The sequence below is a fragment of the Anguilla rostrata genome, chromosome 1 (genome assembly GCF_018555375.3).
Source record: "Anguilla rostrata isolate EN2019 chromosome 1, ASM1855537v3, whole genome shotgun sequence".
Taxonomy (NCBI): domain Eukaryota; kingdom Metazoa; phylum Chordata; class Actinopteri; order Anguilliformes; family Anguillidae; genus Anguilla; species Anguilla rostrata.
This window is the reverse complement of record NC_057933.1, coordinates 6,633,043-6,645,280: the sequence shown is the minus strand read 5'-3', so window position 1 is coordinate 6,645,280 and position 12,238 is coordinate 6,633,043. Positions and strand designations below refer to the sequence as shown.

The following is a 12,238-nucleotide window of genomic DNA, read 5'->3' as shown; positions in this document are numbered from 1 at the left end:
AAAAGTTATAATTTATGCTTTCTTTAAGTGATTGTTATAGCATTGAACCAAAAGAAGGCATATGCCCATACAATCCTGCAAGCGTAACATTTTTTGTTTATTAAATATGCATTTGAGTATATTTTTTGTGAAAAAAATCTCATCACTAGATCAAACAAATCTGTTACTACCATATACTACTCACAATAATAGCGCCTGCTGCTCCTCTTTACTTCCGTCATATTCATACCCATACGGGATTGAGGGTTGTTCAATGAGGCCAATTGTCCGCATAAATACAGGCTACTCCCTCGGTAATATGATACCATTCTAATACTGGCATTAATTGATTCTGGGGCGTTAAAATCAGTGGGGCATCATACCTAGGACCAGATTTTTTGAGACGCCAATGTGCTAATCTTACTTTCGACAGAGAACAGGAGATGGCCCGCACATTTTTTGAGGATCGTTAAACACCTCGGAATACTGCTGGATGCACGGTATCCATGGTGACTATACCTATTTGTCGGTACTCGCTTTATGTGAAACTAAAGCTCTTTGTATTGATTCGTACATAATGCACCGAAACATAACGCAAATGCATTCATTTTTTATTCAGGCAGAACGTGTCCCATATCAGCGCTGTACTCGTCCAGCCATCCCCACACCCATGGCGTAGGCATGCAGCTAGTAGGTAGGCCTAAGGCTATGCCAACTTTGACAAACAAACTTCAAAGGCTTTGTGCAGCTTCACAGAACACAACACACCATCAAAGCATATGACATCGGGTTGCCAATTACAGTTGCCAGCTCCCATTGAGCTAATGTGAAATCTAATCTAAAAAAAAATAAAAAAACTGGCATTGCAAAAAACAATTATTGCATGCAAATAGACAAAGTAGATAATTCATGCAAAAACTGAACGATCCCAAAGAAAAATGCAGATGATGAGACGGGAAAAACATTCATCCATATTCACCAATTAATATTGTATTCTAACAAACTTTTATCATCAACAGACCTTTGTACAGTCTCACTCTATAGCAAAAACTCAATGGGAAAATGAGGATAGCTTAAAAACGCATTGGCAGGAGGCACTAATATCCCAGGGCAGATTAAAATCCCTTGTTCATAATACTGTGACAAAAGAGCAAAACAGTTTTGCGTTGTAGAATATTATGTTCTGTAGGCTTGAATAATTTAGTTAGTGTTGGCATTTTCTCTGTATTATTATGCCGCTGTGTGTTTGTTTTAACTTGCTACTTTTGTGTCTTACATTTTGTTGTTACTTTTTCAGACCGGGGCTCTCTTGAAAACTAGATTTTTTACTAAAGGTTGAAAACTACTACTACTACTACGACAACAACTATTACTACTACTACAATAACTATTACCATTACTACTACTAATAATAATAATAATGATGATGATGATGATGATGACGATAATAATAATAATAATAATAATAATTATTATTATTATTATTACACCAATAGTACAAACTGATGGACGCTACAAAATGTTTATGCTTGCTTCTGTTTATTTATTTCAAGGTTCAAAGGCTTTATTTGTCACGTGCATATGCATGTACATACAGTGAAATGCTGGAAATGTATTGGTCTGTGAACAGCAGAGGAGAGTTTCTATTGCCTAAAGGTATTCCTGTTCGGCCACAGAGAAAAACAGGAAATATAAATTGTTTACCCAAAGGTCTTGGTTACGCATCAATAACTGTTGAATCCTATGAAGACTTTGGTATGGACCATTAGTTCCCTCTAGTGGATACATGAAATTGAACCATGAATTTTGCATGTTCATTTTGGAAAAGACTGCAGGCAAAAAATAGCAATGACTCCGCGCTGTCCATGCTGGCATACACGGCGTTGAGCAATTTAGCGCACCCGCTGAATTGCCTTGTAAAGGAATTATTTGCAATTTACGCTGTTTTTACTGGCTCATGACACCATATATTACCTCAACAGTGAGTATTGTATCCCAAAATTGTTGTCTCGTTGTGCATCTGTATATCATTAAGGGCAACATCCTAGGGCAACATTTCATTAATTAAATATTGAATCTCAGGTTAATAATTTGGAAATTAGCTAATTTAAGGGAAAATTGTTTTCTTAAGTACAATATATGGCCTAGACTAGTAATATTTGATACTTTCCTGCAATTTGTATTTTAAATATATGCATTGTATAGAGAATGAATTGTTACTTTTTTGTGAGCCATTAATTTTTGTATATGCCCAATAGGTGGGATAGGACACATATATCCATTTCATGCTATTTCACCCTGTCAAAGTCCTAAATATAAGGACAAATTCTTAAAGGGGTTTAAATAAGAAATTTCTGTGGTTTTAAAGTATTATTTAATGGAATTATTCCTAAAAATCACCATATTGGCGATACTGGTAGCCAGTGTTTGATAAATCTTTCAGACAGCCTGAGGTTGTTCTGAAAATGTCAGACTAAAACCAGACTTGCATATTTGCATTTTTAAAATACCAAAAAAAAACCATTTTAACAAGCTACCAAACAAGTGGCTCATCGTAGACTGAAGCCAGTGCAGATTAAAGGAGTTCTTTCAAAGGGTGTTCCAAATTGGCTTCATGGTGGAATGTGAAAAACATGTTTGAACCAGAATCTCTGAGATTAGGGCTCCCCCAGGAAACAATGTTGGGACATAAATGACCTTGACAGTCGTTAGCAACACAGTAGTTAAACTTGCCATTGACACAAAATTGCCTGGCAAACCATTTGGAGAAAAATCAAGAGCACCTAAATTGTTTCCAGAATTAGGCAACATTTAGAAAAACTGTCCAGTCATGGACATTACAGTTTAATTAGGGCACAGAAGCACTTGCAGGTGATGTCAGGAGTCATGAGATGTTTGCGGTGATGCTTGTATAGTGCAGGATATACTCCCGGCATTAGGGTGTGCCTGTATGGGCTAAATGGCTTGATCTCATCATAAAACATTATTATGCACATATTATACAGAGACTTGAATTTAGAGAGTATTTCTGAATGGCTGCGTAGTACTCTATCGTGATTTATAGAGTAGGTATATGATTTACAGAGCACCCTTAGTGTACCCCCTAAGTGGTATGAAAGGGATTCAGTCATGGTGTACCAGCCTTATGTGCAGTCTCTCTCTCAGGAAAAGTTTGCTGGGGATGCCTCATTGCCCCGTGATTTAATACCTCTCCAAGTCTTCCTGTTCCCTCCCCAGGTTTTTACGTTCAGGACTTGGGAATTATTAATGACGGAGGATGTGCCTCTCTTTTAATTACAAACAAACCCTGTGATGCTCAGTGTGGGAAAACTAATAGCCTTAATCTTGGAAGATTAATTTCCCTGCTAGCTCTTACCTGAGAGCTGTTATATGCAGCGGTTCTTTTTTCTTCTTCTTTTTTTTTACGCACTGACATTATTAATGACATGGCCCCTGACAGGAATAAGTGCAGCCTGAATAACTGAACTTGTTTAAGCAAGCGTTATTATTGCTATCATTAATTTTATGAACACATTGACTTCCAAATACATTGACCACGGTGCATCTGATAAAATAACTGCATCAACAGCAAATATACCAAACAAAAAAGGTATGGTCATGAATCACAGCAATTAAACCGAATTTTGATAACTATGAATTTCTTCTATGGCAAATTCTTGCAAAGAATGTGTCGTAGCCTGAAAAGAAGCCAGAGAGTGGAATGTATTTTCACTGAAGGCAACTAATTATATGAACAAAGAGTCTGGAGAAATAGAGCTTCCATTGTACATTTTCTTTTCTATTTTAACGTGATCAATTTTCTTGGCCGCACCGCTTAGGTATTATGTTTTTCCTGTGACGTTGCCGACTTTATATTACAGAAACACATCCACAGAGGGCAGTAGAGAGGAATCCAGCTGCTCATTTGTGAGTCTCAAAGAAAACTGTTTCAAATCAGAGCTATAGGTGTCACCGTTGTCCAATTTAGTACCCTCCCTACTTTGGCTCTGATTTAAAATGCTGTGCCTCCAGTCTATTCCAGACTTTGTGCGCAATGCACACCCAAAGGTACGATGCTATGCTATGATTTACATGATTTGATGATGTGATGAGATCACCCATGCGCATCCTTTCAAAAGTAAAGTAGCCGAAACATTCTTCTAGACCTGAAGGGCCCTCGTCCTGAGACGCACCTATTACATCCGCTTTCGGACAGCTGTCGTAAGCTGCCTATGGCAAACGCAGCATTCTCTTTAATCCTAACACAAGCCATAAAGTAGGATTTACAATTTACAACTAAAATTTACAATTTAGCTATTTGCCAGACGCTTTTAGTCAAATCGACTTGCAAAAGTGAATTTCACGTGGTCAGCAAACACCACTAGAGGCACAGTTAAAACTATCCAAGTGCCACCTACACCGATAAAGGGAGAAAATGTTTTTTATTTTTATTTTTTTAAATCTCATGTTTATTATTTTATGTCATTAAGAGTTTTCACAGGTCATCGCCTACTCATTTCGCAAAAAAAAAAACGTTCACCACACGTAAAATTTACAACCTTCAACCTTCATTTCAGAATTGAGATAAGGAGTGGACAACAATCTGCAGAAATCTAAGCGTGTTTCGTTTGCATGGCCTGTTTAGAGAAATGGCATATTCAAACAGATAAGATATTCTTTAAAAAAAAAAAAAAACTAGACCTTTTGAATCATCAGTAACAAACTTTTTTTTGGCGCAGCAGAAAATTGAGGGAGATCAATTTTCCATTTTCTTAAGACTTCGCTGCTATCTGTTGCCAGGCTAATGACAGCGTGAGCCACGAGACAGGAGTCATTCATCAAAGCCGCCTTAACAGAACTGTGAAGCCCCTCTCTCCGCTCATTAGTTCGACCAAAATCACTTGTGAGTAACTACTATCTCGTAAGGCTGACTGACACAATGTAATTGCGGGCGTTGCTTAAAAAATAATTGCACATTTCTCAGTCCAGATTGGGACGACGCAGCGGTGTCTAATCGCGCGTAACACCGGCGGTCGTGCTCCAACCTCTGTGGCGCGTTTATTCTCTCTCCAATACAATGTTGTTAGAGAATGGATCAGTAGATGACTTGTCAGTGTAGGGCAAAGCGCGTACAATGTGCTTTATGGATCTGTAGTTATGCAAATGTGCAGGGCAAGGTCCTAACGTTTTTGGTTTATCCACTTTCAATAAAAACTCTTGGCCCTTTCCCAGTATCCAATGTCACCTGCTTGGCATCCTGCCCAATGCTAAAATTAAAATTTACACATTAAATTTTCTGAGCAGATGCCATTTTCCATTCCAGCTTACATAACCTGCAACGGCAGCAGCTCACCTGAGAATCAAAACTGAAACATTGTAGAATAAAGGCCAGAATCTTCACCAGTGAATCACATTCCTAGTTTACAATTAGGGGGTTGAGACCATTGCCAAAATATGGTAAACGTGCTTCCAAAATTTCTACAACAGTCTTGTGTATGTTTAATCGTCCAACCTACCATCTATTTTGAGGAAGGATGTAACAATGTTAAAATACTGAATCCAACCACACAATCCAACCAGACTCACAAACAAATTTTGAAAAGCTGGCCTTGGTCTCTTGCACATTAATAACACCCTGCGCACACTGAGTCAATCCTCAGAGCCACAAAAGTGTTGGTGTGATTGAGCAATGTGTATTTGTGGAGAAATAAAAGCCTGGAATGATTTAACTAAAACGCTGCAGCCGCTAAAATATAAAAGCAAGAAACCAATGGAAAACAGAGCGCGTGTTTATCAATGGCTGTGCGGCCAGACACATTCAGCGGTTGACAGTACCTCCTGGCTTCTGTGGTGATATGTTTAGATGGAATGAAAGCTTGATAACAATGTCCAGGTCAATCAACAACCATATTTTAGGAAGCAATTGAAATGGGTATACTAGAAAAAAAGGAATACCACAAGCTTTGCTTTTATGCACATGCATGCATACTATCAGTTAAGTAACTAATTTAGTCTTTATTAGCATTAGCTTCTGCGTTGAATGCTCAAGCCCTGCCACATAGTGGCATTTGGATTAATTGCCTCCATGGACAGGTTTTTGTAGTATGAAGCTGAATGCACTTTCCAAGAGATTTTTCCAGAAATTTGTGTATGACTTCTGGTATGTACACTGAGCATAAATGACCATTTACATGTCAGATTCAGGATGAGAGCCCAGCATAAATGCACCAGTCATTTATGCACCTATTGGATGGCGGATGAAAGCGAAACAGTATATATTAATGAGTCATGCATGCATTTTCACTGTGCGTGTGTGTGTGTGTGTGTGGGGGGGTGGTGTTGGGGGGTTGGGGGGGGGTGGTGTTACGATGATTCCAGAGGCCCTCAAAGAATTGTGCAGGGATGGGGTGGGTCCCAATATGAGATCTTTTTATGGGGCCCCATATCCCAGAATGCCTGGCTCAGGCGCATTCCAGCAGAAGCTGGCCAAAGGCAAACTGCCACAGTATTGTGTTCAGTGAGAAGTCGGGGTAAAATGGCCGCCGCGATGCGTCATGCAAATCCATCTGTTCTGAGGGGGAGCCGTGACGATGTTCCTCTGCTGTCCAGTGGATGCCACCCTGGCCCAGATGGCATCTCGCAGCGAGCACTAAAGATCTGCGCAGCTGAGCTCTCCCTGGCTTTCTACCCAACTTTCAAAAAAATCCATCTGCTCCTCCACTGTCCCTGTACTCTGGAAAACCTCCACCATTGTGCCTGTGCCCAACTGCCCCCCCTCCCCTCCCCCCCCTCCCCATTCACAGCCATGAATAGTCTGGAGAGGGTTGTGCAGTGTAGAATCTGGCCAGCAGTGGGACCCAAAACTGGACCCCCCTGCAGTTCCCGTACATGGCCAGCAGGGGGAACAGAGGATGCTGTGGACTGTCTACTCCACAAAGCTCCTTGAGCACTTGAGGACTCAGCAGGAAACTATGCCAGCATACTCTTCATAGACTTCAGCTCCGCTTTTAACACAATGCAACAGCGTGTCGTGATCACTAATGTCAGAGACCTTGGTGTGCAGCGTCTTCTCACGCACTGGATCCACAGCTGCCTCAGTGACAGATCTCGGTCTGTCAGGGTTATGGTCGCCCTGTCACCACCGAGCGTCACAAATACAGGTGCTCCACAGGGACGTGCCCCCACCCCCCTCCTATACACAGTATACGCAACTGACAGCGAAACCCCACCTAGCGTCAGCATCTACTTTCACGGACTCTGATGACACCACCATTTTAGCTCACTTTAATGTCCCTGACTCACTCTCCGCCTACCAAAACAGGGTTACTCATTTCTCTGAGTGACGCACGGACCGTGTTCTCAGTGCCACTAAAACAAAAGGAACTCACCATCGGCCCCATCGATGGCCAAAGTCTCAGCCTGTTCCCCCAAATCCCTCAGTGGGGATGCTGATGAACAGGTGGTCCACTTTGGCCTCCAACATACACAGTAAGATGTCCAGTGTTAGTACTAAGAACTCTTAAAACAGTTTATATGAGTCAACACTGGCCATAGTGGACTCATATAAACTCTGTAAGAGTTTATTTAACACTGAACATTTAACTGTGTACACAAACACTGCCAACAGAGGCTATTTATCATCCACAAACTGTGCTCCTTCAATGTCCAGCTCCGTTTCCTCCTCCTTGCTATACTATAGCATCATTGAACCCCTTGTGCTGTATAGACGCATAAGTTTCTCCTCACTGCTCACTGAATATGTTAACAACCGGTACGGGTGCACTTGAATATTAAACAATAACCATTATGAGACAGTGCAATACATTACAATGCAACACAATATGAGCTCTTCATCTCGTTATGGGGTATTGCATTTAGGCGCGGAGGGAAAGATGGCACGAACACATTCATAATTCGCAATATACATTCCAATGCAACCTATATGTGATGTGTTTTAGAACATACCATTTGCCGTATTGATGGTTCCTTAACTGCACATAAATGTAACCATTCTGTCCTCCCACACACCATATTACTTTGTGCATGACATCACCCACGGCCACTTGGCACCGCTTATCATATTAAACTGGCTTGGAGCAAATGTGTGTGCGATAAGTCGCCCCCCCCCCCCATTCCCCTGCAGTCGTGAATCCAGTTCCCACTCCAACAGGTCCCCACACGGCACTCTACAGTCAGGGTGTGTGTGTGTGTGTGTGTGTGTGTGTGTGTGTGTGCTTCATTCAGCTCTGTCTTAACGTGTGTGTGTGTGTGCTTCATTCAGCTCTGTCTTAATTTGTGTTTGTGTGTGTGTGTGTGTGCTTCATTCAGCTCTGTCTTAACGTGTGTTTGTGTGTGTGTGTGTGTGCTTCATTCAGCTCTGTCTTAACGTGTGTTTGTGTGTGTGTGTGTGTGCTTCATTCAGCTCTGTCTTAACGTGTGTTTGTGTGTGTGTGTGTGTGTGTGCGCACATGCATGCTTCATTGAGCTCCATGACTGTGTACTCTTGCTGATCAGTGTGTAGATTTTCTCCCTGAGTGGAATATGATTTGCCGTAGTGAAATAAGTGCCCCGGCAATGCCCATTTCCATATCGTCACATTCTGTTGAAGAGCACTTCAGACATGGAAGTCTACCATGTACCCACTTTGTATGTCAGCACCTTTGATTTAATAATGGGTTCGAGCGTTCAGATGTAGCCTGCAATTGTGAAGATTTTTTTTTTCCTTTTTTCTTTTTTTCCTTCTTTCCTCCTAGCTTAAGAAATGAAAAACTTATCTATTCTCTCTTTCTTGTGTAAAATTTGTTTCCACAGTCCTTTAAAGAAATGTCTCTCAGTGCATGATTCATTATTAATTATAAATAAGGACTTCTGAAAGCCTGTACTTCTCAGTGTAGAATGTATTCTTGAACGGTTTTCTTTATATATTCCTTTATGATATTAGTCAAATACTCAAATATTTGTAAGCTATCTGCTCTACAGCTTAAATTGCAGTTTTGAAAGACCAGTCACAACTGTCATTTGAGAAGTACTGTACATTAGCACATGCTTCTTCTGAAATATGTTCTGACATCCACCTGCTTCTTTTCTTCATAGAGAGGCAGCTGGCAGCTACAATTGCTCTCCTTTTTCCTGTTTGTGTATTTGAAGAAAAGTAATTCTGTTAAACATGGGCTTATTCAAAGTGTTGTACAGTTAATTTGTCTGAAACTGTATTCGCAACATGTTCATTTAATTACGCTCAGATTTAGTTATATCTGTCTTCTGATTATGAATAAAAAACTTAAAGGAAGGGTAAGAGATTTTGAGCTGATAATGTAGCTTGAGTCTCTGAGGGAGTTTTTTTTTTTTGCGGTCTTGTCACTTTGAAATTAGCAGATGTGGCTGTAACGATGAGACAGATGTGGCTGCGATAAGTATACGCTGCTCAGATTCAGCACAGAACTCAATCTAAGCACATAGCTCCATCAAACCTAACACAGAGCTGTCCATCCATCCATTATCTATACCCGCTTATCTTGAGCAGGGTCGTGGGGGCGAGAGACATTGCATTGGGCGAGAGGCAGTAATCCACCCTGAACTCACACCTATGGGCAATTTAGGGTCTCCAATCGGCCTACCTGCATGTCTTTGGAGTGCGGGAGGAAACCGGAGTACCCGGAGGAAACCCACGCGGACACGGGGAGAACATACCAAACCCCACACAGAAAGGCCCCGAGCCGAGATTTGAACCCACAACCTTCTTGCTGTGAGGCGACAGTGCTACCCACTGCACCACCATGCCGCCCAACATAGAGCTGTCTGGAACTAAAAATAAGACCTCCAACCAAACATAGAACCAAACTACACACAGTGCTCCAACCAAGCTTAAGCTTAACACTGATTTTTCATCTTCACGCTGAATTTTGCATTGAGATCGGTTCAAATGAATCACAGAGCTCCACCAACGCGAATATGTGTGCAGGAGTCTCGACGAGTCCCCTTTCAAAACGGAGCGTTACTTAAATATAGAACCGCACATGGACCTGAACTTTAAAAAAAACAAAAAAACAAATCTTCCTTCAAACCCGAGAATGCGGCTCTGCTTTGAAACGCGTCTCGAAGTGCACATCTCCAATCAACCTTCAGAGGGAGGGGGCCGGGCGCATGATGGATGCCGGCAATAAAGCACGCGTCCCACCCCTGGCTCCGTGAATAATGCCAAAACACCGCGATATGACCGCGGCGTCTTCGCGCAGGTAATTTGATCGATACTCCGAAAACATTTTTCCTCGTTAGCCCCTGTCGCCGGATGCGCGGCGGCGCCTCGGCACCTCTGCTCCGCGAATCGTCGGCGGGAGAACGCCGACGGAAAGGGGGGCGAAACGGGGAACAGGCGGCGCCTCTCTTTGGCGGAGTCCTAATGAATTGTAATGTGCTCATCCTGAACGCCTCTGACGGGATTAACTGCTTTTGATTAAAGTCTCTCCCCGCGGGAGTCTCGGGACGGTTCTGCCCACCGGTGGTAATTGCCGGGATTGGGGTGAATATCGGAGAACGTTACAATGACTCATTGATTCAGAATCACTGTTTATGTTTAGCTCAGTCTGTGTTCCCCCCTCAGGGGAAGTGTCGAAGAGATGTTTGGAGTGGCTCTGGGTCAGCTCCAATGCTAAAATGAAACGGCATATCTTGTCTTGCCAGTATTTTCAAAACCAATCCGAGCAAGATGACATGAATATTTTAACAACGACAAAAAAAAAAAAAATGTAACTGCAGCCACGTTCTTGTGCAAACCCCACTGCACATTTGGGAGAGTGTAGACATCCATGGTTCTCCACTGAATCACGTGGTGTCGTCAACTACTCATCACACTGCAGACTACAGCTAGGTTTACATAGAGTGGAGTCATAGGAAGATCTTTCATTTGCAGCTTTGACATGCAGGCCATGGGGGCCCCATCGACCAGTAGGGGGTCACCAGATAACGCTGAAATGGGGACCCCTATCCGACCTCACCAGGCCCTGGGCGCCCTATGGAACTACCGGCCACAGATGGTTCCGCCACTGTTGGGATTTGATCTCAGATTGTGGGACCCATCAGTTCAATGAGAGGTGGTGTTTGAGCAGGATATGCTGGCCACATCTACTGGTGAATCTGAGGATCCTTTTCCACATGGACATGAACTCAATGGTCAGAAATCTTCATCTGAGGGAAGAAGACCTGATGGGAAAAGAGTTTTTTTTTTTTTTTAAAACATACAAAAACAAAATCGCTTGCTCTGGACTTCATATCCCAACATGCCCCCAGGGAAACATTTCATTTTGTGCTGCCCGCACAGCGCGCCCCAGCTTTCAGTCATCCATTTTATGATTTTTAACTTCGGCTGCCCTCTGGAGATCCTCCGTCTGCAGCCAGCCAAGCACCCTCTTTCACCGAACACCGCGTGACGTGTTTGGAATTTAAAACAAAGGCGGAAAATAAAATAAAACCCTTATGAGCGCACAAATTTAATGTGGGGGAGAGGCTCGTTCTGAATGCTTGCCGAAGGGGCAGCAATGTCTCAGTTCACCTAAGTACACAGAACCATCCCTCCCACCCTGAATGTCCTGTTGGTGGACATCTTGCATTTGTTCTCTTGTCCTGGCTAACGGTCTCTCCCCTACAACAGTTTCCCTCGTATCGATTAATGCGATCTAAGGTGTTTTGCGATTGTTACAAACTGCTGACTTTGAGTTCCAGGAAGCTGGGTAGATTGTCTCTTTTGATCTTGGGCAGAGATATGTTCCGCTGGCCGTACACCTGTTTTCTCCAGTGACATCTCAAAGTGTTTATAACACGGCGCTGATAAATCACGTTGCATTTTGCTGAAACGCTGTTGGACCACCGTCAAAGGTTTTTAAAAAAAAAAAACGGACCTCTGTGCGGGTGCGTTAAGGCCCTGCCAACTTCGCCTTCCTGTTTTCTGAAGTGCAAGTGCAATTTCCAGCATGAGATACTGTGATTCACAATTTTGTGGTTATAATTGCCAAATCCCAAGCTGGTGGAAAAAAAAAAAAAACAAACAAAAGAAAAACAGCTAAATGAATGACTGAAACCGAACCCACCTTACTTTCAGGTCTGTACACCGGAAGCGTGATTGACACCCCGCCCCCCCATCCTGCCCGCCCCCCCACCCCGGCCCCCATTTCCTGCCTCAACGCATCCGCAGTGCCAGATCCGATCCTTTGTTAGCCGGCCTGATCTTGCCTCTGAGGGGAAAGAACGAGTCACTCAGTGTGCG

The 12,238-nt window shown here is 42.6% G+C and overlaps 1 long non-coding RNA gene across 3 annotated transcripts; it reads left to right on the top strand.

Annotated features, from left to right (window-relative positions):
* Positions 1 to 238: 238 nt before the first annotated feature.
* On the top strand, positions 239 to 9,258 carry LOC135237909 (uncharacterized). Of its 3 annotated transcripts, none has more exons than XR_010324969.1 (3): positions 239 to 488; positions 599 to 673; positions 6,556 to 9,258. It is a non-coding gene; the product is annotated as an uncharacterized LOC135237909 (long non-coding RNA). The 3 variants fall into 3 exon arrangements; XR_010324975.1 differs by lacking the exon at positions 6,556 to 9,258 and adding an exon at positions 1,277 to 4,636 and having other exon boundaries at positions 239 to 479; XR_010324970.1 differs by lacking the exon at positions 6,556 to 9,258 and adding an exon at positions 1,277 to 4,636.
* The last annotated feature ends 2,980 nt before the right edge of the window (positions 9,259 to 12,238 follow it).